We start from the raw sequence: 27,219 nt of genomic DNA on the forward strand, positions 1-27,219 counted from the left end.
AAAGTGCTTGGTGGGCAAATCAGGGTGAAAAAACAGGGACAGGAACAGAAATTTGCCACAGGCCACGCCATGGGTGAGATGTAAAGATGGGACAACTCAAAGCCTTCCCGGGCCCACACCAACACGCCATCTACCAGGCCACATGGGCTCAAGCTCCATACCTGGGTAATGCTTGATTTGGGCTTGGAAACCAGAAATCCAGTGATTTTATAAAAAAGTTCAGTAAAAAGGATGCCCCAAGAAAACTACTAATTGTGTTCTCTGAGTGAGACTAAAAAGAAGTTCTGATCATCTGCACCAAGGGAATGGGAAAACAAAAAACAAAAAAACAAAAAAACACCCAATTTTATTTACACGATATATTCACATATTCCTGCTGTGCACAGTCTCAATTCCTTCTTTCAGACTGAGGCCCACCGCTGGTTATTTAGATCCCAACAACTGACTGAAGGGGGCTTCCCAGGTGACTTCGTGGTAAAGAATCTGCCTGCCAATGAAGGAGAAACAGGAGACAGGGGTTCAATCCCTGGGTCAGGAAGATTCCCTGGAGAAGGAAATGGCAACCCAATCCAGTATTCTTGCCTGGAAAATCCCATGGACAGAGGAGCCTGGCAGGCTGCAGTCCATGGGGTCACAAAGAGTCACACACGAACTGAATGACTGAGCATGCAACTGACTGAAAACATGGAGGGCAGCAGAGAGGGCTGCCATTAACCCCTCACAGAGATGCCGGACAACTGTTGTTGTAAGGATGCTGGCAAGACACTGCATGGGAAAGAAACCAGGGGAAGGAGTGTGGAGTGCTTTTCCAGGTAGCTGAGTTCTGTTCTTATCTCCTGGTCCAGTGAAATATCTACCGTCATTTCAAACACTGTCTAGGACAGGCTAAAAACATATCTTTTCCTCAAGTCAGGCTTACTAGCCTATCACCCCTGAAGCTCCTGGAAGAGGACTGGGTGCTGTGGCCGAAGCCCAGAGGCCCTCAGGAGGCCTGCCAGGCCTGCTCATCTACGTCTTTCAATGTAAGGCTGCATCCTGACTCCTCTCCCTATGTCCTCCTGGATCTACTGGGAGGTTCGAAGGCTCAACTTTCACACATGCCGCAAATCTCTCTCTCTCTATCGCTCTTGTAACTGATAAATGATCTCTGGATTGGGAATGGATTGCCCCAGTAGTTTTCTAACTTATTCTTTCCGTTTCCACTCCTGTCCTTTTCCTCACAGCAAGTTGTTTCAAAAACAAGTCAAGTTAAGTTGGCCATGAGCTCAAAATACATTTGCTTCACATCCCACTTAAATAAAAATATTTGCTTATTGCTTGGCTCTCCACCTGGAACGTAAGCTCCATGAGAGGAGGGATTTTGTTTTATTCCTGGGTTCATGGTAGAGAAGCAGTAGTATTAGCTGAATAGATAAATGAAGGCATTTGGAGGTGGGGGTGGGAAGAGGTATAAAGGCCACTTTGACTACTGAGCTAAAAATGAGAGATGATATGCAAACTTTGCTGAAGAGATTACAGACCATGAATGCTGAGCTTTGAAAGCCAACAAAATTAAAGCAGAATACGAACCAGCTCAAATCCCAACTTCCGGAGGGAAAGGTCAAGGGTGTGTCTGGCCAGCCAACTAGTCAAAACAAAGAAGGCACATGAAGGCAGAGACATGACAGTAACATCTCTGTTGACATGTTTTCCTTAGAAGAAACATTCTTTTCATGAGTACCCAAAGCAGGGGAAAACATGCTACCAAGGAGGAGAAAACTCAGTGAGAGTCCTGCCCTCCTTGGGTGAGATCCGAGAAGCCAGAGCAGGCAAGGAGAGGTGGCCTGTTTCTGGATCTGCGCTCCTGAGACCCACATCCCATGAATAACGACCACAGAACGGTTGTGAATATAAGTAAGCGGCCCTCTATTGTCACCAAATAGCTCTCTGGTGCCTACAGATGGTCTTGATTTGGTAGCCTCCCTCCACACCATCCCCAGAGTTCTGTGATCCGTTCTTCCGTCTATACCCAGTGCGTTATCTTCTAACTTTCGAACTCTAAGCACCTGAGCGCCACAGTTGCTCCCTCATGGCTATGCGCTGCCTGTTTGTTAAATTTTCTTATCTATCTCCCCAGCAGGTCCTCACTCCGTGATCAGCCAAACACCAAGGGAAGGTTGGAGGGAGTGTTCAGATCCTGCTGCCTGGAGCTGCTTGCTGTGGCATTCAAGGCTCACTGTCCACACAGACACAGGAGGGAGGACACGGAGTCACCCTTGTGGTCTCCTGAAGGTCCCTTTCATAAGAGGCGATCTAGATATATATTCTTACTAGAAACACAGGTGGATTAAAGGAATTCTTTCCACAGTCCCCTACTTCCTTATCATTGCTGGTAGGCGAGAAAGGATTCCTACTTCTCTGAAACTTAATTAAAGTGTTAACCTCCTGAGGTCCAAGTTGAGAGGCTGGGGAGTGGAGGAGTTAAAACCATTTGCATGTGAACAAACTTCAGCCAACAGAAAGTTTAAAGAGATATTCTTCAGTGCAGGCCCTCATGTGTTATGGGAACTGCTTTCTTCATATATTGACCAGGACACTGAAAATTTGAGCATAACCCTTTGAGATCAGGATGACTGTACATGGCACAATCCTAAATCTGTTCACTCTGGGATTCAGGAATACAGTTCAGCTCAGTTCAGTCACTCAGTCATGTCTGACTCTTTGTGACTCCATGGACTGCAGCACGCCAGGCTTTCTGTCCATCACCAACTCCTAGAGCCTGCTCAAACTCATGTCCATCTAGTAAGTGATGCTGCCCAACCATCTCATCCTGTTGTCCCCTTCTCCTCCTGCCTTCAATCTTTCCCAGCATCAGGGTCTTTTCAAATGAGTCACTTCTTTGCATTAGGTAGCCAAAGTATTGGAGTTTCAGTTTCAGCATTAGTCCTTACAGTGAATATTCAGGACTGATTTCCTTTAGAATGGACTAGCTTGATCTCCTTGCTGTCCAAAGGACTCTCAAGAGTCTTCTCCAATACCACAGTTCAAAAGCATCAATTCTTCAGCGCTCAGCTTTCTTTATAGTCCAACTCTCATATCCATACATGACTACTGGAAAAACTGTAGCTTTGACTAGACAGACCTCTGTCGGCAAGGTAATGTCTCTGCTTTTTTAATATGCTGTCTAGGTTGGTCATAGTTTTTCTCCCAAGGAGCAAGCATCTTTTAATTTCATGGCTGCAGTCACCATCTGCAGTGATTTTGGAGCCCAAGAAAACAAAGTCTCTCTGTTTCCATTGTTTCCCCATTGATTTGCCATGAAGTGATGGGACCAGATGCCATGATCTTTGTTTTTTGAATGTTGAGTTTAAGCCAACTTCTTCCCTCTCCTCTTTCACTTTCATCAAGAGGCTCTTTAGTTCCTCTTCACTTTCTGCCATAAGTGTGGTGTCATCTGCGTATCTGGGGTTATTGATATTTCTCCTGGCAATCTTGATTTCAGCTTGTGCTTCATCCAGCCAGGCATTTCACATGCTGTACTCTGCATATAAGTTAAATTAGCAGGGTGAAAATATAGAGTCTTGACCAATTTGGAACCAGTCTGTTGTTTCATGTCTGGTTCTAACTGTTGCTTCTTGGCCTGCATACAGACCTCAGGAGGAAGGTAAGGTGGTCTGGTATTCCCATCTGTTGAAGAATTTTCCACAGTTGTGATCCACATGAAGGATTTAGCATAGTCAATGAAGCAGAAGTGGATGTTTTTCTGGAACTCTCTTGCTTTTTTGATGATCCAACGGATGTTGGCAATTTGATCTCTGGTTCCACTGCCTTTTCTAAATCCAGCTTGAACATCTGGAAGTTTACATACTGTTGAAGCCTAGCTTGGAGGATTTTGAGCATTACTTTGCTAGCGTGTGCGATGAGTGCAACTGTCCAACTGTTTGAACATTCTTTGGCACTGGAATGAAGATTGACCTTTTCCAGTCCTGTGGCCATTGTTGAGTTTTCCAAATTTGCTGGCATATTGAGTGCAGCACTTTCACAGCATCATCTTTTAGGATTTGAAATAGCGCAACTGGAATTTCATCACCTCCACTAGCTTTGTTCATAGTGATGTTTCCTAAGGCCCACTTGACCTCGCACTCCAGGATGTCTGGATCTAGTGATCACACCATTGTCATTATCTGGGCCATGAAGATCTTTTTTATATAGTTCTTCTGTGTATTCTTGCCACCTCTTCTTTATATCTTCTGCTTCTATTAGGTCCATACCATTTCTGTCTTTTATTGTGTCCATCTTTGCATGAAATGTTTCCTTGGTATCTCTAATTTTCTTGAGAACTCTAGTCTTTCCCATTCTATTGTTTTCTTCTATTTCTTTGCATTGATCACTTAGGAAGGCTTTCTTATCTCTCCTTGCTATTCTTCGGAACTCTGCATTCAGATGGATATATCTTTCCTTTTCTCCTTTGCCTTTTGCTTCTCTTCTTTTCTCAGCTATTTGTAAGGCTTCCTTAGACAATCATTTTGCCTTTTTGCATTTCTCTCTTGGGGATGGTTTTGATCACCACCTCCTGTATAATGTCATGAACCTCCGTCCATAGTTCTTCAGTGGTGTTCAAAAAAACCAGTTAAGTCACCGTTCCTAAGTCACTTGCCTGCATGTTCCCACGAACCTACTAGCATCTGGAAGGAAAGGACTCCATTCTTTTTGTTTTAAACTGGACTTCTGGACTAGATGCATCATTATCCTCAGTTTAGGGCCCACTATCATCACTGGCTTTTTATTTATTTTAAATGACATAATAAACATCTGTGAAACCACTATCCCTTGTGCGAAAACCCCATTGTCTGACCATAACTTGAATCTATCTGTGTGGTCCTCTCCCTCCCCTCCCCTCCCCCTCCCCATTCCGCTTTCCTTTTCCTCTTCTATCTGAGATAGCCACTACTGTCTATCTTTACTTTCCTTCTGCATGGAGTCTTATCACATTTCAAAGTATGCTCTCGTACAGTCTTGTTACATTTTCTGGTTTTCATTGTTTGGGGCTTCTGAAAAAGGATGGCACTACCTTTTTATGTTTGCAGACTTACTTCTTCCTCCTTGAAGTCCTATTGTTAAGATTCAATCATTCTTCTGTGTGCAGCTATAATTCAGTTATTGTACTGGCTTGTAATTATTCCACTGTATGAATGCACCATCATTCATCCAGCTTCCTGTTGATGGCACATGGAGTATTTCCAGGTTTTGCTACCACAAACAATGCTGCTGTGTATACTCCTATACCTGTCTCCTGGTGAACCTCGACAAGAGTTTCTTTGGGTACATACTTAGGAGCTGTTTGCTAGACCACAGGGCATGAATGTTCAGCTAACAAGATAATTCAAACTGTTTTCAGAGAGGCTGAAGCAATTTATACTCCCACCAGCAATGTATTTCAGAGAGCCTAGTAATCTGTAGCCTTTCCAGCACCTGGTACTGTCCAGGATAGCACTATCCAGCATACAGCCACTGGCCATGTGTGGCTACTGACACTTGAAATGTGGCCAGTGTGACTGAGGAGCGGAATTTAAATTTTTTCCTTTAAATGTGCTCAAATTTAAATAGTATATTAGATAGCATTGGTCTAGCTTCTAACATTTTTTGCTGCTTGAGTGGGTTTCAAATAGCATCTTGTCTTCTCATGCCCATCTTCCCCTTTCACCCTACAGCATAAGGTATTCCATTAAGAAAAGAGGCGCAGACGCGGAGGCCGCCCACAGGCGCCAGAGCAGAAAGATCAGCCTCCGGGTTGCTCCTGCCCATCAGGGTTGGGACGTCCTGGGACTGTCCTCTGGCTTCCCCGCTCACCATTACCTTCGCTGACAAGACATGGTGCCTCTTAGGCAGGGTCCTGGTACCACCTTCCTGGGGTTAACGAGACATTCAACAAGAGGTGGCACAACACCCACTCATCTCTCATAAGGGGATGGCGTCTCTCACTGACAAACACTTCACACAGAAGAGAGCTTACAGCGGGAGCTGGCTTAGTGCAAAGGCAGCAGCTCTGCCTCCACAAACCTTTGTTTAGCCCAAGGGCCGCGGTGCACTTAATTGCTGCCAGCTGGGGGTCTGTCGGCCATTTTAAGCCCTCGACTGCTGCGGTTTAGAAATTTCACAGTGTATAGAAAGAAGCAGGCGTTCCAGTCAACCAGTTAATCCAAAATGTCAGCACCAAACGAACTTGGGCTTTGAACTCCATGGAAATGTCAGGGCGCCGGCTGTACAGCATGGACGACTCTCCCCTCCACCCCCCACCCTGGGGGAGAAGGGGCTGCCGATACAGTGGCTGATACACTGCAGATATCCACCTAGCAGGGGAGATCAATGCAGAGCAGCTCTGCATCTGGCCACTGCTCTCTGACGTTCACTGGAGCCAAAGCCAAAGATCAGAGTAATGAAAACAATCCCTGTCATTTTCTTGAAGCAGCAGTAAATCCAAACAAGGTGACATGGGGCGATCTAACCAATTCCATCCACTGGGTTGATCCTGCCTTTCAGCCGGAGGGTCAACGGTTGGCCAGCTATTATTTGTTCTTCGCTTCTATGATGAGTAACCATGTCATACTTCTATTAGTTGAAGACAGATGTTGTACACACATACACACATCCCTGTACAGCTTAAGATATTAGTTGGCTGGAGAATCTGTCATGGCCCATGTCTATCAACCAAGTGAGGTTCAAAAAACAATCAGTAAATGAGGAGAAAGTGTGTGTGTCAAACATGTGACTTCCTAGCATAAGAGAATGGTTAGTCAACTGATGACTGCCATCTTCCTTAGGGACTGTGAACGGACTCAGCAAGATGATGGATTGTGCTTGCATTTACTTTATGTGTGTGTCCGAAACTTTTGTTGTAATTAAATATTTTACCTGTATATACTTGTGCTAGACTGAGCGCAAACAATTAGGCTGAGATGGTCAACCCAGACTCTCTCTTTAAATACTAGCTGTTAATGAATGACAGGGCTTCCCTGGTGGCTCAGATGGTAAAGAATCTGCCTGCAATGCAGGAGACCCAGGTTCAATCCCTGAGTCAGGAAGATCCCCTGAAGGGAATGGGTGGGTACCCACTCCAGTATTCAGCATCTGGTCCCATCACTTCATGGCAAATAGATGGGGAAAAAGTGGAAGCAGTAACAGATTTTATTTTCTTGGGCTCCAAAATCACTGTGGATGGTGAGTGCTGCCACAAAATAAAAAGACTCCTGCATCTTGGAAGAAAAGCTATGACAAACCTAGACAGTGATTTGAAAAGTTGAGACATCACTTTGTCAACAAAGGTTCGTATAGTCAAAGCTATGGTTTTTCCAATAGTCATGCACGGATGAGAGAGTTGGGCCATAAAAAAAACTCAGTGCCAACGAACTAACGCTTTTGAATTGTGGTGCTGGAGAAGACTCTTTAGAGTCCCTCTGACAGCAAGGAGATCAAACCAATCAGTCCTAAAGGAAATCAACCCTAAATATTCATTGGAAGGACCCTGATGCTGGAAAAGATTGAGGGCAAGAGGAGAAGGGGGTGGCAGAGGATGAGATGGTTAGACAGCATTACTGACTCAACGGACATGAGTTTGAACAAACTCTGGGAGATAGTGAAGGACAGGGAAGTGTGGTGTGCTGCAGTTCACGGGGTTGCAAAGAGTTGGACGTGACTTAGCGACTGAACAACAAATGAATGACAGCTACAAAGTACTAGAATTCTTGACTGAATGGGTTAAACATCTACCAGTTCTCTAAAAGGAATTCAACAGTCTGTCTCAACAGTATTCTCCACACTGGAGGGTATGAATTGGTTAAAACTTCTTCTGATATCCACTGCAGCACAGTGTCCAGACTGATCACCAAGCCTGCAGCATGCCAGGGGTGACATCTGACCTCTGACCTGTAGTCTTCTTCTCATGACTGTATCCACTTCCAAAGACTAAGTGGAAAAGGACTTCTCCACTAACTCATTTTACTCCCTTCAGTACAAATTGTAACCAAAGAAGACTCTAGTATAGGGTGGAGACCTCTGAAGTTTGGCTAGTTTACAGGAGAAACTCTTCCCCATAGTTGCATGACAGACAGAATTCTACTTTCTAGAATGTACTCAGAGATAGTATTCCGCCCATAAGTTTAACGATAACTGGGCTCTGGCTGCGTTAAATCTTGAACTGAGGAAATTATACCAAATACCCAATGACAGTTTGGATTTTGAACACATTAAAAAAAAACAACAACAATTGGGCAGAAAGAAACCCTCTTTCAGTAGAGGTTGGTTCCTAAATGAAATTACTGAGAAGCCAAACTGAGAGCCTTGAGAATGACTTGTACCTGCCTCTGCCCCTCACCATCATCCCATTTAAAGAACTTTTCCTGAGCATAGGCCATGCTGGGCCTTTAGGAAGACGGAGATGAATGGAGTTCTCAGGGAGCTTCCTGGAGTCTAATGGAAGAGAAACAGAAACAAGCAATTATAATGTGGCCAGGGAGCCTGAGGACAGACAGAGTGTAACATGGTAGCAGGGTTCAAGTCCCAGTTCCAGCGTTTACAGACGGTGTGACCTACTGCAGGCTGTGTAACCCCTTGGAGCTTTGGATTCCTCATCTGTAAAACTGGATACTAATGGGGCTGTTGTGAGGAATAAGTCAATCAATATGTGTACAGTGCTTATAAAAAAGCCTGGTCCAGAGTAAGTGCTCAATAAAATGCTACTGATGAAGATGATGATGGAGTATCTGAGGAGGGTGCCACGCGTGCACGAGGGGGGCCCTAGCTTAGCTCAGCCTCAGTGGCTAAAACCAAGATGGGCTGGGAGCCAACATCTAGTCTTTCTCCCTTAGTTTTCTTATTGGGGAAACTGCTTCAAATGGAAATACTTCCCTTTCCCTCTTGCTTTCTTGTCAACATTCTACTTACCTCTCCCTAGAGTTCTGAAGTCATGTGTGTAACAACACATAAAATTCCATATTGTATTGTTATAACCAAAAATGCGGGAAAGATGCTGATTCATGGAATTGTTAGAAATTACATGACCATTGCTGTTAAGTTTTTTGTGACTTGACATCCTGCAGTGGGGACGACGTTTCCTGGGCTGGGCTTTCTCCCATTGTGGGATTCACACCTGACTTGTTTATAGGGGTCAAGGCTTCCTATAACCTAACACATGTTTGGGGGACTCCATGACATTGCAACTGTGACAGCTGGTAGGACTAATGCCAACAGAGTGACGACTGGGATTTCAACTCTAAGAATGAGACTAATTCAGAGCTTTTATTCCTAGTCCACTAACTACCTGTTCATGAAGCTGGGGGAAGGAGTAAGGCAAACTCAATTTACAAAGAATTTCAATCAAGTGGACAATATGATACTGAGATTACAGCCTGACAGCCTTGGATTTCCTGAAATGACTAACTTTTGCATGCATTCTGAGGCTGATTTTCAAAAAGCAGTTGACAACTTACAAAGCGGTTTGCAACTTTCAACATCCTCACTACAAAAACAAGGTGTTTATAAATGCAAGCTTCATTTATGTTTAAGCACAGCATTCTGATTCAGTGTAAGGCTTACAGAAATCTCTCAAACTATGGTCAGTTTTACTACTAACCTATCACCTCTAAGGCCAATCCCAAGGTGCTTGACATGGGCCTAAAATACACTTCCTGGTAAACTTATTTTGTAGCTATTAAGTACAAATGTTAATGATAAGAAGTTGATTAAACAAAGCATATTACTTTCAGATTGATTTCTAGCAAATAATTACATAATTACTTTCTTTTAATCTTTACATGACCGAACTTCTCCCAAAAGCTGGATCCCTTTTAAGAGAGGGATAAAATTTAGGAGCATGGTGGTACAGGGAAGAACATGAAGCTTTGGAAAAAGACAAACGGACCTGAATCCCTATCCAGTCACTTATTAGCGGAGTGATCCTGAAGAATTTATCAGATTGCTCTCAGCCCTGTTTCCTTGTCAATAAATGGGAATATAATACTTACTTTGTTACAACTGTTGAGTTAATATGTGAAAAGTGTATAGCACAGTGTCTGGTACATAGCTATTGCTTCTTAGTTGCTAAGTCATGTCTAACTTTTTTGCAACCTATGAACTGCAGCCGACCAGGCTCCTTTGTCCATGAGATTTCCCAGGCAAGAATACTAGAGTGGGTTGCCATTTCTTTCTCCAGAGGATCAGCCTGACCCAGGGATCAAACCCACATCTCCTGCATTGGCAGGTGGATTCTTTACCACTAAGCCAACAGAGAAGCCCCTGGCACATAGTAGGTACTCACAAAAGTTGTTTGTCTCCCATACCTTTATTAAGAATTACTAGGTAATTACTAGTCATAGCAAACAGCCTCCTCCAACAACACAAGAGAAGACTCTACACACGGACATCACCAGATGGTCAATACCGAAATCAGATTATTTGCTTTGCAGCCAACAATGGAGAAGCTCTATACAGTCAGCAAAAACAAGATGGGGAGCTGACTGTGGCTCAGATTATGAACTCCTTTTTGCCAAATTCAGACTTAAATTGAAGAAAGTAGGAAAAACCACCAGACCACTCAGGTATGACTTAAATCAAATTCCTTATGATTATCCAGTGGAAGTGACAAATAAGATTCAAGGGATTATATCTGACAATGTGCCTAAAGAACTATGGATGGAGGTTCATGACATTGTACAGGAGGCAGTGATCAAGACCATCTTCAAGAAAAAGAAATGCAAAAAGCCAAAATGGTTGTCTGAGGAGGCCTTACAAATAGCTGAAAAAAGAAGAGAAGCTAAAGGCAAAGGAGAAAAGGAAAGCAATACCCATCTGAATGCAGAGTTCCAAAGAATAGCAAGGAGAGATAAGAAAGCTTTCCTCAGTGATCAATGCAAAGAAATAGAGGAAAACAATAGAATGGGAAAGACTAAGATCTCTTCAAGAAAATGAGAGATACCAAGGGAACAATTCATGCAAAGATGGGCTCAATAAAGGACAGAAATGGTATGGACCTAACAGAAGCAGAAGATATTAAGAAGAGGTGGCAAGAATACACAGAAGAACTACACAAAAAAGATCTTCATGACCCAGATAACCACGATGGTGTGATCACTCATCTAGAGCCAGACATCCTGGAATATGAAGTCAAGTGGGCCTTAGGAAACATCACTACGAACAAAGCTAGTGGAGGTGATGGAATTCCAGTTGGGCTATTTCAGATCTTAAAAGATGATGCTGTGAAAGTGCTGCACTCAGTATGCCAGCAAATTTGGAAAACTTAACAATGGCCACAGGACTGGAAAAGGTCAATTTTCATTCCAATCCCAAAGAAAGGCAATACCAAAGAATGTCCAAACTATCACACAATTGCACTCATCTCACACGCTAGCAAAGTAATGCTCAAAATTCTCCAAGCCAGGCTTCAACAATATGTGAACCGTGAACTTCCAGATGTTCTAGCTGGATTTAGAAAAGGCAGAGGAAGCAGAGATCAAAGTGCCAAGATCCACTGGGTCATTGAAAAAGCAAGAGAGTTCCAGAAAAACATCCACTTCTGCTTTATTGACTATGCCAAAGCCTTGACTGTATGGATTACCACAAACTGTGGAAAATTCTTCGAGAGACAGGAATACCAGACCACCTGACCTGCCTCTTGAGAAATCTGTCTGCAGGTCAAGAAGCAACAGTTAGAACTGGACATGGAATAACCGACTGGTTCCAAATCAGGAAAGGAGTATGTCAAGGCTATATATTGTCACCCTGCTTATTTAACTTATATGCAGAGTACATCACGTGAAATGTTGGGCTGGATGAAATGCAAGGTGAAATCAGATTGATGGGAGAAATATCAATAACCTCAGATATGCAGATGACACCATCCTTGTGGCATCAAGCCTCTTGATGAAAGTGAAAGAGGAGAGGGAAAAGTTGGCTTAAAACTTAACATTCAGGGAGAGGGAGAGGGTGGGATGATTTGGGAGAATGGCATTCTAACATGTATACTATCATGTAAGAATCGAATCACCAGTCTATGTCTGACGCAGGATACAGCATGCTTGGGGCTGGCGCATGGGGATGACCCAGAGAGATGTTATGGGGAGGGAGGTGGGAGGGGGGTGCATGTTTGGGAACGCATGTAAGAATTAAAGATTTTAAAATTAAAAAAAAAAAAAAAAAACTTAACATTCAGAAAACTAAGATCAAGGCATCCGGTCCCATCACTTCATGACAAATAGATGGGGAAACAATGGAAACAGTGACAGGCTTTACTTTTGGGGGGGCTTCAAAATCACTGCAGATGGTGACTGCAGCCATGAAATTAAAAGACGCTTGCTTCTTGGAATAAAAGCCATGATCAACCTAGACAGCAATGTTAAAAAGCAAAGACACTACTTTGCAAACAAAGGTCTGTCTAGTAAAAGCTACAATTTTTCCAGTAGTCATGTATGGATGTGAAAGTTGGATCATTATGAAGGCTGAGTGCCGAAGAATTGATGCTTTTAAACTGTGGTGTTGGAGAAGACTCTTGAGAGTCTCTTGGACAGCAAGGAGATCCAACCAATCCATTCTAAAGGAAATCAGTCCTGAATATTCATTGGAAGGACTGATGCTGAAGCTGAAACTCCAATACTGTGGCCACCTGATGTGAAGAACTGACTCACTAGAAAGACCCTGATGGTGGGAAAGATTGAAGGCAGGAGGAGAAGGGGACGACAGAGGATGAGATGGTTGGATGGTATCACTGACTCGATGGACATGAGTTTGAGTAAGCTCTGGGAGTTGGTGATGGACAGGGAAGCCTGGCGTGCTGCAGTCCATGGGGTGGCAAAGAGTTGGACATGACTGAGCAACTGAACTGAAGTCAATTTGAAATACTGAAACACATCACTTTTAAAACTCAGATTTGAAATTTTAGCCTGACAGCACACTATGGAAAACATGGCTTACTGAATATGCAAGAATGATTCATAAGAGGAACAGCAAATGTTTGGATGCGTACATGTTTTCCACAGGAATTAGTGCTTAAGTGTTTACCCACCTGACTTACTCTCTGCACCTTATTTGTTTAAAGAACTTTGTAAAAGCAGCTAGAGCTAATCAATCTAGCAGCTCAGTAAATTATACCAAATGTCAAATTCTTAGAATTGGAATGAATAGAGTTTTAGAATACTGCCATTAATAAAAGTCATAACTGAGGTTTTCAGAAATAGAACACTTCCTAAATGAAGTCTGTAAGATTGCCTGAATGCATCCAACCTCTAAAAAGTGAACAGCCGTGTCTGGAGGGGGTGGTGATGGAGGCTGCATCCTTAGCCTCCACTCCCACCCCTAACCCCAGGCCTCCACCCTCTGTTGCATGAAGGGCCTCCCTCTCCTGTGATCAAAACCAAGCAGGTCTGGGTGCTGCAGCCTCTGAGGACCTGCTTTGTGACTTGTTTGCTTATTTACTTGACTGTACTGGGTCTTAGTTGTGGCACATGGGATCTTCACTGAGTCATCGGGACCTTTTGTTGAGATGCAAAGACTCTCTAGCTGTGACATGGAGACTCAGTAGTTGCAGTGCACAGGCTTAGTTGCTCTGCAACATGTGGGATCTTAGTTCCCCAATGCAGGAATCAACCCTGCATCCCCTGCATTGCAGGGTGGATTCTTAACCACTGGACCACCAAGGAAGTCCCTGATTTGTTTGCTTTCAAATTGTTTATTCATACTCAAAGTTTCATACAAACTTTTACTATTGAACAGAGAGTACTAGTCGAGGTCAAGTAGAAAAGGAGAAAGAGGGACCAGGAAAAGATGCTTCAAAAAAAGGATGAGGACACTGAAGATCAGCAACTTGTGAGAAAGAAAGTTTATGTACTGCTTCCTCACTCACTGGGATAAACAGGGTGTTTATCCCTCCAGTTTTCAGGCTCTGAGGTTGGACTTGAGACCCTGAAAGGGTCGCAGAGCCAGCCAGCACATACCCTCTTCTCCAGGCACCAACCTTTCTGGGGAGGAGCCTCCTGCTCGAAACAAGTCATGGTCTGGAGAGTGTGGTAAGACCCAAATGGAAGCCCCATGTGACCAGAGCTTTCTGTCTCTCCTGTGAGTCGTACCCCAGCCCCTTCACTGTACCCCAGCTCAACACACACACAGACGCTAAATGACTAGACTGAAGGCATGAGCCCATGCAAGAAAGGGAGCAGGGGAGCCAGAGCTGCCATTTCTGAAGGGGGTTGGGGGTTGAGAAGGGGCAGCCCACTGGGGGACTCCTCCTCATCCAGCCAGGGGAAGGGCTGGGAGTTGGTTAACAATCCAGGAACTCCTGGGACAGGAATGCTGATCATCTCCCCATGGACAGACACTACAAAGTTACTGACCAGGTCATGTTCTCCCAGGGTGGGGGGAAGTGACAACTGGACAGCTAGCTGCCTGGTGGTACTGGGGGACCAGGTACCATCTGTACTCTTCCAGAAAGGAAAAGAGCAGTGGGGCCTGGAACTCTGGAAACGGGCCAGGGACCTGGCTCCCTACAGATGGTCCAGTCCAGGGTTGACACTCAGCACTGAAGCAGCTCAGAACCTTCTGACCAAGGCGATCAACTCTGCACCAGCTCAAATTCCATGGAGATCTTCTCCAAAGCAGTTTTTACTGTGTGGCTTTCATTATTTCAGTCCCAAGTCTTAGGTTCTGTTGACCTAGAAACATATCACCTAGTCTCTGTCATCTTCCTTCTGACCAGTGGGTGTTTTTTTATGGTTTGTCTTCAAATTTAACCTGAGCGTTTTCAGAAGTCAAGGCTACCTCTTGGAGAACCTATCCTCTGCGAACAAGAGACAGCACCTTCCTTTTCAACTCGGGTGGAACTGGCTCTGGCCTAGCGTTCCAATGCCCTCAAGACACTCATGGATTTCTCAGGCTGAAGAAGACACTGCTCTTTGTTTTGGCTCTTGCCACAATGCCTGAGTATAAAGCCAGAGCAGGAATGAGGCAAGGAGAACATCTATGTGTCCAAATGGAGATTAGGTTCAAAGGTGTCCTTTCTGTCCGGACAGGAAGGAAACAGAACCCAAGCTGGCAGCGAAGTGATTGCCTTCGGTACCCTCGACAAGGGGTATGTTTCTGCCTGTTCCCATGACGTTCAACCTGGTAACAAAAGATTCTTCTTTATTTGGTGATAAGAAGGTCAAGCTGCCTTATAATTAAGTGCCGCCGGTGTGAACATGAATGGGACAGATTGCCATAGTCCATCAACCCTTGGCAAACTGGTTTGTTTGGTCTGGACAGCAAACAACATTCCACACTACTGGATTTTTTTTTTTCCTCCCAGATCCCCTGCGGCCCCATCACCCCCACTCCTGAAACCTTTTTTAAAAATTACAATCTGTTCTGCTGTCTCAAGTTACATTCTGTAAATAATAAGCAACACTGATGAAATGCAAAAAGCTGAAAATTTGTAAAGCAGAAAGATCTGCAGCCTGTTTCACATCTGTGTCACATTAAACACGCACTCAACAGATCTGCTGATTCCTGTCTAATCAGCACACGAGGCCAACGTGGGCCAGGAGGGCCTTCATGCCACAGGCCACAGTGGGGCCGAGGGCCACTGGGAGCAGGTGAGGAGGGGCCAAGCCCACAGTGCAGTCGACACTTGGCCGCCAGCCTGCTCTGGTCTGGGTCCATGTGCAGCGCAGACTGGCGGGTCATAGCTGCGGTGAGGTCACAGGAGAACCACTACCACTCAGAACCTCTCCTTGCCAGTCGTCCATCGGTGCTGGTGAAGCTGGGTGCATGGCAGTTAAACGAAATAACACATTTTAATGATAAAATGTCTCATTTGAAGGAGCTGGCTCCCTATACATTAAGATGACTACAAAATAAAAATAGAACAGAAGGAAACCAATTAAAGCCCATTTGGGAAAAAGCTTAAAGGCTACTAGAGATGTTAGTTGCTCTGCCAGGCAAAATTTGATCCCGTCTTTACTTCTTCCAAGCATTTTACACACATGCACGCATATGTATACATGCACATCTGTACGCATGCATGCAGGCACTCGTGCTACCACTAAGAAAACTGGCAGAGCATAAGAAGGAACTGGCACATTTTAAACTTGTGGCATCATGTGAGTCCCCGAATGATTGCAAGGCTCTGTATTGGGGGGGAAAAAACCACATTCAGACTCAACATGGGGTCTTAAAGCAGAGGAGCACGCGAACCTCTAAGGGTGCTCTCCGGAGAAACAGTGGGTTGCCACCTCCACCTGCTCTCTCACGTCCACATTTCCCCTTCAATCTTAGGTGAGAAGACACTAAGACTAACAGTGCTGGACCCCTGGGGTCCACAGTTTGTCTCGATGGCTGCATTTATTTAGTGTTGACTCTAAGCTTCACAAGATTCTTCTAAGGATGTGTTTTATTAGCAGTCCATTTCACAGAGGAGGAAATCATGCCTGAGAGAGATTATGAAGTTTGTCCAAGGCCATTCAGCTGGTAAGTGGCAAAATCCAACTTGATCTTGGGTCTTTATATTAGTCTCAGACACGGTAAACTTCTTATCAGCATGACTGTTGGTGAAAATCTCTTTAATACATACTCTGAGTTCATCACTGTGTTAAGCAATCTGAAAAGCCTGGAGGGACACCAAAGAAGGCAATAACATGATCTCAAGAAGCTTACAGTCCAGTTGGGAAGATAAGGTGTTTGTACCTAGACCATGTTATTAGTGATGGGAGAGCTAAGGAGGCCTGGCTCTACATACTACAGAGGACACGGCTCCTGGGCAAGGCCCCTGTCTTCAAGTAGGGCCCTGACCAAAGGCAGAGCAAGGTTTTCATTAATACAGCAATGTATAGTATCAGTACTAACCTGCCAAGTTTTACAGCAGGAACTGGTCATAAACCAATACTAAGAAGAAAGAGAAAATAAATAAGACAAAAGTCAGTTAGCAGACCACCCCACGTAAAATCTAAAAACATCGGATTGAAGCCTCATTCTTTTTTTTAATTTATTTTTTAATTGGAGTATAACTGTTGTGTTAAGTTTCTGCTGTACATCAATGTGAATCAGCTATAAGAATACATGTATCTCCTCCCTCTTGATCCTCCCTCCCCCCTCCCCCCAATCCCACCCCTCTAGGTTATCACGGAGCACTGAGCTGAGTTCCCTGCCCTATACAGTAGCTTGGCTGAAGCCTCATTCTTATAGGAAAGCAACTGAAGAACAGTAAGCAGTGTCAGTTCTCTATAGTCATGATGTACACTTTTAACTTCATTAATAGAATTTGCCAAGTGATTAATCTAAATTTTATTAATATTTAGAAGAAAGATATATATCAATGTGAATGATGAACTGGTAAAATGACAACTACTGGAAGGGTAGGATCAAGACAGGATGCTAATAAACAAAAACAAACATATTCAAAAGGAAGACTAATTCTGACCTCATGGGTTTAAAAAGGACTGGGGTGAAGAATATGCAAGTATAATTCACAAAGGAAGAACTCTAAGTGGCCAAATGAAATATGAAAAGATGATGCAATACCCCTAGTGATGGAAGAAATACAAGCAGTATCACTGAAAACATTCCCTCTCAGATCAGCAGAGACTCAAACAGTAACAGTGCCCTGCTTGTAATACAGCATCTACATTATAAACTTCTCAACAGAATTCTGAATGAATGAATGAATGAACAGCCAAAGCTTGCGGGGGGTCAGAGAGAAGGGTCTTCTCAAGCACATGGGGTGGGAATACAGGTGTTTCAGTTCCCTAGAAGGCAATCTGGTAATGTGTTCCAAAGGAGAAAATGCATTTACCCTAAGCCAGCAATTCTATTTTCAGAAATTTACCCTAAAGAGAGAATTATACACATGTGAAAAGATACATGTAAAAGATGCTTATGATGGCAAAAAAATTAGAAACATCCATCAAGAAAGGACTAGCTTAGTACTGGGCTGGCTAAAAAGTTTGGGTTTTTCCATGACATCTGACAGAAAAATATGAATGAATTTGTTGACCAACCCAATATATTGTTGTATATGTGCAATTTAGTATTATGAAAATGTTAAAAATGACTTACTAATATTACATAATGTTAAAAACAATTTACTTATTAGGCCATCAACAGTTGTGCTTCTATGATTCATCTAACGTCACATATACATATGTGTTTGTATGTGAGTGTGTGCACATGTACATACATACATACTAAGGTATCTGGCAGGGTTACCACTATAAGCCTTTTGGTGATTACTGACAGCCAAGTAGGATTGAGTTATTTTATGTTTCTTTTTAAAAACAGAAATAATAGTACCTATCTCATTGGCCTGCTATAAGAATTACAGAGATAATTCACACAAGGTGAATTATCTTGGAAGTGTTCATACACTATAAGGGCTCATATACTGTTTGGATATGAGAATAGCTCAGGTTTGTACATATCATTAAACTCACACGATAGAACTACTTTTTAAAAAGATGATTCAGGGAGCAGTCAGGCACAAACACCAAAATGTCTAAAGTACACTCAAGAAGCAAAGCATGAGTACCCACTGCAATGATCACATATTGTAGATAAGCATGGGCTGGGTACAGGCTAGTTAAGGAGTGAGACTGGCCCGTCTTTGTCTGGAATGGCTTTTCTCCTGAGTGAAGATTTCTTCAGAGGAAAGGCCATGAACTGGCCATTACGATCACTTCTCCCTAGACCGGGAGGCCTGGCCCTAAGCTATACTGGATGGTAGTAGGGGCCGTGGATGTTGCTTTGTTGACCTGAGGGTCCTCTGCAGGGGACTTCCTTTCTAGCACATCTCACTCACTTTTCCAGCACTGTCTTGCTTTCTGAACCTGAGCAGCAGGAGAGAGGTCACTCTTGCTTGTGGTAAATGGCTAGCTCTGAGTAAGGAGGTGGGGGCGCCGGGGGGCGGGGGTGTGGGTTAGGCGGGACCAAAACAGACCCAGGTGCTCAAAGCACTTACCCTAAAGAGCCCCAGAAGGCAGGACACCAATTGCAAAGCAGGCACTCCGAGAATGGGTAAAAGCAAAAGCACTCTGCCCCCACAGCTTGCCCCAAACCTTCTTCCTGCTAACCCGGGGAGAGAGAACATCTGGACCTAGTTTTGAGGCTCTCCAGCTGCAGAGCCACTAGAGTGAAGTTCGTGTTTCACTGGAAATTGCATTTCAGGGGCTTACAGACTGTCCTTTCTGATTCTCATCAGGGTGAAGTACAACCTAGAAGACAAGCTGGTTCAGAGACCAAATCAACTTTCCTTTGAAATGCTCTCCTCTCCTCTCCCTATTCCCCCTTTGAAAGCAGACTTAACTGTCCCAGTGGTGAGAAATCAAAAATATGAAAGAAAGAAAAGGGCGTGGGGTCGTCTCAGGTGTGTTTCTGAGCCTTCATAAAACTCAGCCCCATGCCCTGGGTCACAGCTGCACCGCACCTTCAGAGCATTTGCTCTCCTAGGAAACAAGAGCCAATGAGACTGAGTTCACGTGAGTCACTGGCCTGGGGCTTTCCTCTACAGGAGTGGAAAAAGAGTGGATTGAAAATGTGCTAGAACTTGCTGAGAGCCAAGGAGGCAGAGGAAAAAGATGCTAGACCCTTTCAGACAGAGCGGGTAGCAGAATAAACAGCCCTCCTACCCCAGTCTGGGGCATCACAGGCATTTGCAAGTTGGCCTCTTTGGGCTTTGGGACACAAGCCTGCCAGCAGCCGAGACCAGTCAGCAGTGGGCGCTGGCCCTCCTGCCTGGGCCTCGCTGGGCCTCTGAGAGGAGCAGGTGCATCAGGGGGCTTGTCCAGAGAAGCAGAGGCTATAGCACTGCTTCCTGCTATGCTAACACAAAAACACAACCCCTCTTCTAGCCGCTCCTGTCCGAGGGACTGTTTCTCCCTCTGGACCCGGGGGCAGAGACAGTTAGAGAGGGCAGGCATGTGGCTTTCCGAAGAACATGTTCCTTGGGGTGAAGAGAAGCCGGTAGGCCTGGGACACCCCTAATGCTGCCAAAGGAAGGTGAGTCACACACAAGCCAAGAGGTGACTCTTGAATCGCTGCTCTGTGCTGCTGCCCTTTCGAAGGATTGCTTGGATGCAAGCTGTTCAGACCAGGCTTCCTTCTGCATGCTACATAAAGCACTGGAATTTTCTAGTGCTCTGTCTTAAGATCTCTGCAGATAACAATCTCTATAAATTTCACTTCGTGGATCATCTGGCCACCTCATGGCATCTTTAATCACTGTAAACGGAACAAAATAATTCAAAAGAACAGCAGAATTTCTTCCTCCAATTGAACCACTCCCTACCCCCTAGGATTTCTCTCTTCATATCCCCAAAGACCAGCCACAGCATAGCTCCTGGATGCCACAACAGCTCAAGTACATGACAAAAAGAACCCCCAAACATGTGCCCAATAAAAGACATCCAGCCCAGTACCAAGGTCTGCTAAACCCTGGGTTTAGCAATCATTTCACGGAATCCAAACCATGGAGTTAGCTCCATCCAGGGACTACCAGAGCCTGTTTCTAGGCTTTTAAAGCACCCTGACTACAGAAGCCTAACTAGAAAGGACGGCTGTCTGGCCATCTTAGAGGTGGCCAGCTCTATAGTCTCTTCTACTTCTAGAAACCTTTTTTCAGGACCCTAAACACCAAAATAAACAGAAGTTATCCTTGGCCACCAAAAGAAGGTCACAGCACTCAGTGCACATACTTGGATATTCTCATCTCCTTCCATGGCTTCCTGTACTGTGTCCCAGTCAAGAGATCCCAGGCCACCAGCTGGTGAAGTTGGCCTTGGCTCGATGGCAGAGCAAAGACAAGTTGGAACTCGCACGTGTGAATGCTATGTTGTAAAAGTAGAGAATGCTGAACTTGGAAGGATACAGTGGTTCATCATTTGGGGAGGGCCTGACATGCAGAAGAGAGGACCAAGGGCAGCACAGCTCCTGGACACAACACTTGGCTGCTTGGTTCTCCAGGCAGGCCATCTGCCACCTCTGGGTTAAGAGAGTAGGGGTGAGAGACTGTGACAAGCACACTTCAGGCTGTGAGGTCCAGGGTAAAGAGCATGCGGGCAGCACGCTCAGTGGCTCAGTCGAGCCCAACTCTTTGAGACCCCATGGACTGTAGCCCATCGGGCTCCTCTGTCCAGGGCATTATCCTGGCAAGAATACTGTCGCCTTTTCCTTCTGCAGGGGATCTTCCTGACCCAGGGACTGAACCAGCATCTCCTGAGGCTCCTGCACTGGCAGGCATATTCTTTACCACTGCACCACTTGGGTAGCCCTGGGGAGCCTAGTGTGAAGAACACCTCCCCACTAACTGCAACAGTGTCTTTCCCCAGATATTCTGGGTTATAGGCAGTATCCAGTTCCTACCCTCCACATTCAGGAATCAACAGGAAGTGGATCTGAGACTGGGTAAGAGGACTCAGGTTTAAATCATGGGGCTTTTTGATGGGAGAGACCAAGAATGATCCAGAAGTAGCACAGAAGTTAGAAATGTGTGTTCTGCGTTCAGCCTTTCAAAGTCTAGTTCCCCTTCTCATTACCTCTGAAATCTTAAACAAGTTGTGTAAATGCTCTATGCCTCAACTTCATTGTGCTGTTTTTGTTGTTTAGTCACCCAGTCGTGTCCAACTCTGCGACCCTGCGCACGGTAGCCCACCAGGCTCCTCTGTCCACAGGATTTCCCAGGCAAAAATATTGGAGTGGGTTGCCATTTCCTTTCCATGGGATCTTCCAACCCAGGGACTGAATCTGCATCTCCTGCATTGGCAGGTGGGTTCTTTGCCACTGAGCCACCTTCAATTTACCCACTTGTATCCATTGACGATGCCCTGTCCATTGCAGACCAGTAATTCTCTGGAAGGACAGAAATGCATGTCTTCCTGAATAGTACGGACAAAGGACAGGCAGGCTCCCTGTATGGCCAAAGGATGTGACTGGCTGATGGCTAGGACTAAACTACTCCCTTAATGCTTCTCCTCGGGTGTCAGAAAGACAGCCCTTTCTTTCTGACTGTACTTAGACCAGTGCTTTGTTGGCCTGTCCATTGACTCAGGCCAGCATTACTGCAAGGACCAGGCTTTTCCAGGTCCTGCTCTCCCGGATGAGGGTGGAGTGCAGCTGACAGGCAGCAGGCTGGGTTAACAAGCTTTTCATGGGACAGCCTCCCACCTGCTCTGGTTTAGCGATCAGGCTTGGGAGTAGAGAGCCAGAAAGTGAGGCTGTCGGTAGGCTTCAAGGAGGCTGGAGGCAGGGGAAGGAAACGGAACCGTCCGGAGTCTCAGGGACTCCATGGGAGTGTTCCACCCCACACCGGTGGCATCCAACCGCCTCTGCCACCAGCGCAGCCTCCTCCTCAGAGACGGGTAGGTTTCCTGTTGTGTCAGCCCCGCTTCCTTTGGCAACATTATCCTGCAAACAGAGAGCTACTTTGAATAAAGCACTAAGGTGTCCCGTTTCTGGCCTGGGAGGAGGGGAGGAGGCGAGGAGGCAGGCAGCTCCATTTCTCCGGAGAGAAGCATCGGGCGCCGGGAACCTCTCTAGACAGTGCCTCTTCCCTCTCCCCAGTCCTGAAAAGCCCTGCTTGGAGTAAAGAAACGTGCTGGCTTTCCTGCTTGACCTCAGATGGGCAAGTTCTGAATGGCAGCTGGGTCTATTACATGCCGTGTGAGAGGGTTAAACAGGACAGCCTCAGCTCTTTATAAACTTTTGCCCTGTGGATATGTACTCATTGGCGGTAGTACAAGCTGTATTACACGCCTTAACGATACGGTTCAACTGTCGGTCAGGCTTGGGCCTGGCCCTGGGCCAGACCGCAATCAATGGGACACAGAACCTCCCCCTTCAGATCATCACGAAGGCTCATATTATCTCCTTTTCGTCGTGCTGGTTAAATTTATGGAGCAGAACCCTGAAGCCGCATTCCTCGGCCTGGGCCGGCCCACGCGGCCCTCCCTCCCTTTGTTCGGTACTGTAAGCCAGCCGTGCTCCGGAGGACTGCGGGGTTGTTAGTTCAGGCACTGACTGTTTGCTCATGACTAAAATGAAAAGAGTTCAGTGGAAGGGCAAAAGGACAGCCCAAGTGTAAAACCCCATCCCAGCGGGCCCTGGGCCCCTCCGTACAGGCCCCGCGCTGCTCCTGAATGGACGGTCGCACTTTGTTCTCACAAAAGCAAAATCTGCGGTCTGATCTCTGATAACCCTTCTCTGAAGCAGCAGCCAAGCCCTCCTGTGGCGCCCCTCCCGGGAAGCCCTGGACCCCGGGTACCGAAGAGCGCGCAGGCCCCTCACACAGCCCAGACATCAAAAGGAGCCCCGGTTCCAGGGCATCTTCCGGGCCTGCCAGGTCCCATGGGGGGCGGGAACGTAAACACTCGAAGTAGCTGGTCTGATTTTTAAGGTTGAAACAGGAAAAAGTAAATGTATGTTTCAGGCCCTGGCTACCACGGCGGGATAAGGGCGCACTGTCAGAATGTGTGTGCAGGCATGTGTGGGGGGCGGCTGTACCCACCTGGGGTGGGGTCTCCTGGAATCAAGCAGGAGAAGGTCCCCTGTGTTAGACCTGTGGAGTCTTCCCATTTGCTCTTATCTGTGACCTTCAATATCTGACTAGTATGAAGGGTGTGAGCCCAACAAGTTTTAGAGCATAATCCACGAGGAGTGCACTCCCCTAACGTCTCTAGAGGACACCATCTAATGACTGGAAGGTAAGTCATCCCCAGGCTGAACCAGGCTCTCCAAGGGATGAGCCAGATGAGTCCACGGTTCATCGTGTATGTCTCCCCATCTCAGTCGTTCCACCTATAAAAGGAGGCAACTGAGCTGATCAACAGAACTCTTCTAACCAAGGTCCAAGCATAATAGAGAGAGAGGAGGAGTAAGAGTGAAGGAACCCCAAACCCAAACCCACTTGAAGACATGAAAGCCTTTGAGGGGACTTTATCAGTGCTTTCAGCCCAGTTTTGTCCTTTCAGCCAATGTTAGACAACACTAGTCTAGGGCCAAGTTTGTTTAAAAATAAACCCCAAAATCCCACATCGGCAAGACAGGCACTAAAGCACTTTCCAGTTCTGGGTAGAGGCAGATGTCTTCAACAGAGTCTCTTGAAGCTAGTGGCCTATTTCCCATCAGACCCTGATTCAATCTGAAGGCGAAAGTTGTGCTTCTTGATTCAAGGTAACCATGTGTTTCTGAATGGAAACTGCAGTCTTGGCACTTTTCTCACAATGCTTCCTTATTCACTATGTTGATGTTTAGAGATGAGCTAATGACTTTGTCATTCCAAAGCCTCCAGCACCTTTTTTCTGAGTAGACACGAAGTGCCATGGAATGAATGGGTCACAGAAAACTGTCTCTTGCTATTGAGAATCCCTCTTCTCAGTGGTAATTTTTCTACTGAGTACTATTTGTTCTGGTTCATTAAAAATAAAGGTTATAGAGAACCACTGAAGTCAGGAATAGAAAAGACCAGAAAAAGCTAGGTAGGCTGTTTAGCAAATCCTTGAGAAAAATGTGTAATCCATTTAATCTGTCTCTACTTATTCATATACAAGAGCAGGGTTCAATTAAGTCTTTCGTCATAATAATACCTCACATCTCCCAAGACAACCTACAGAGCACTTGCACACACATTATCACAGGTTACACAAATATTCATAAAAGAATCCAGCTTCCATCAGGTATCAGTGCATGACAAAAGGGCTCCCGAAGGCTTCGTTTTGGCCCATCATGAGCCCAGATGCTTCAGTATTCTTTGACATATTAAAATTTGGAAAACCAGATCTATCCCTGAGAATGAGACCCAATTATGAACCAGGACAGACTTTGAGAACTTGTCAACAGTGACCTGGATGCCCCTACTTCCTGCTGGACTTTCTCCATCTCAGGGTCACTCTGATGACCAGATTTCAGGGACAGACAAATCATAAGTAAACAACAAGGCCAGACTGGGAAAAATGCAGGCGCCCAAGCTGCTTACAAAAAAGGTGCAGCAGGAACAGCCAACACGCATGCCTGGAGCTGCCATCGGCCAACAGCCGGCTCTACACTCTTCTCTCCTTCGTATTTTCTGGACTGTTTATTCTAGTGCTGTGGACAGGGTTAAGGAGGACTAGGCTGGTACTAGTTTAGGAACTAAAAAGGAAATATGTTTTGAGATTTGCTTTCCCACACCATATACATCCATTCTTGGGGCAAAATGGCTTCTGTTGAGGGGTTTTGGTTTTGTATTTTTTTTAAACATTGATTTCTTGGCCACCAGCTAAAAAAACCTGTGAATTCTCGATGATGACTAAACAGGTAGGAAGTGGTCTGTTCACGAGGGGTTCTCCGCAGGCTGCCCTCACCACTACCCCCCACACATGACCTGGCCCATCACTCGGGGGCACTTGCGTGTCCCCAGAGGTGGAATCAGAAGCGGGCTGAAGTGACAGAGCAGGGTCAGCCACAGGTTTCACGTCACAGAAGATGAGATGTAACCGACTTGAGCAGTGCTAAGCCTGCTGGGCTCAGGCTGGCCCAGGGCTGCTCAGGGATGGTTTAGGTACACGCGGCCTCACATTCACCTACTGCCTTTTTATTTTTAGAAAACATTATCAGCCTCTCAAATGTCCTTTCTGGGCTTTCTTCATTCCAGTGCCCAGCTTCTGGCACTAAGGGAGGCCCCTCTGTGTCATTCTTCCAGGGCATTACCCCTCAGCTGTGCAGATGTGACCAGGGCAGGGCTGATGCTCACTCCCTCGGAAGTGGGAGGACCGACCTGAGAAGGGGATGAAAAGCAGCACGCGGCCACCAAGCAAAGCAGCGTCAGGACTGCAGTCGGCGTTCTGGTCTCACGCTTCGCAGTCCTGTTCTCTTTCAAGAGGGCACGCTGCCTCCAACGCCCAAAGGGAACATCCAGATCCATTATTTTGATCACAGAGACGTGAATCAAGGAAGAACTGATCCTACACTGACGTAGTAAAAGAATGTGAGTTGCTGTCACTTCAACACAATAAATCAGAATAATGTTCAAGGCCATTCTGTCAGCTCTACTATTGCATTTTTGGAATAAGAATAAGATCTTATGAATCTTTTCACTGAACTTAAAAATAAAAAACAACCACCCTGTGGTATATTAGACTTTGACTTCCCTGGTGGCTCAGATGGTAAAGAATCTGCCTACAATGCAGGAGACCCAGGTTCAATCCCTGGGTTGGGAAGATCCTCTGGAGAAGGGAATGGCAACCCACTCCAGTATTCTTGCCTGGAGAATCCCACGGACAGAGGAGCCTGCAACAGCCCATGGGGTTGCAAAGAGTCAGACACGACTGAGTGAACAACAGCATGGTCAATGTCAGCTCAAGATCCGTATGCATTGCCTAATCCTGGCACTGTCCATTCCCCTGTGAGCCACTTCCCCTGCAAGTGACACCCAGAATTTCCTAAAGGAGCTAAATTTCTGGAAACTGGGCCACCGGGAAGATGAGTTTTGAAATGAATTATGAAATGAACCTTTATACTCTGGAGAAAGCTAGTTTCTCAAAGGCTCAAAGCTTTATAATATCCAAAGTTATCTCCTACTTTCATTATGCAGAAGCCATGAACCAAGGGGTCCATGATGAAAGCAATAATTTTTTTAAAAAGCCCATCACGCCTAGCTAGAGATGAAAGAGTCTTTCCTTTTAAACTCTAGTCCTGAACCCAAGAGCACTTTTATTTTTTCTAAAGAGACCTGGGGGAACTCGACCAACATGATAACACTGTTGTGAGACTGCCCTGGCAGCAGTCGGAGTCAGACAGATAAGTCCGTCACAGTTCCAAGAGCCCCACTGAAGGGAGATCTGATTCTACAACTCAAAACCCTCCAACAATACTAAACAGTGGACTGGCATGCGTCTGGAAAATTTAACTGTTTTTGAAGAATGCTTTCCAAACCACGTAATGCTTTTAAAGCTGTTTATCAGGAGAACTGGATGAGCAACAGTGGCCTGAAACAGTGTGTCAGCTGTCACAGGGTCGCATGCCCTGTCCGCGTTTCTGTAAGCCCTCCATCATCCTCGGCTGTCTTACCCTTGGCAGACAACAGATGCCAAAGTTTGGAGACATTGGCTACATAACTTCTACCCGACAAACCTGGCTCCAGGACAGATTTCCATGTCATGTGGGGCTTTTGGCTGAACTCTGCTCGAACCCAGAGGCATATCATTTACAGCAGACACTAACAATAGTTTGGGATCACCTGCTCTTCCACAGGCGGGTTCAGAG

The 27,219-nt window shown here is 45.6% G+C and overlaps 1 protein-coding gene across 5 annotated transcripts in view; it reads right to left on the bottom strand.

The window, feature by feature from the left end:
• The window catches only part of VPS13D (vacuolar protein sorting 13 homolog D), a 266,859-nt gene that overhangs the window by 16,090 nt on the left and 223,550 nt on the right, over positions 1–27,219 (bottom strand). The gene's annotated exons all lie outside the window — the stretch shown is intronic.

Source organism: Capra hircus, chromosome 16 (genome assembly GCF_001704415.2).
Source record: "Capra hircus breed San Clemente chromosome 16, ASM170441v1, whole genome shotgun sequence".
Classification (NCBI taxonomy): Eukaryota; Metazoa; Chordata; class Mammalia; order Artiodactyla; family Bovidae; genus Capra; species Capra hircus.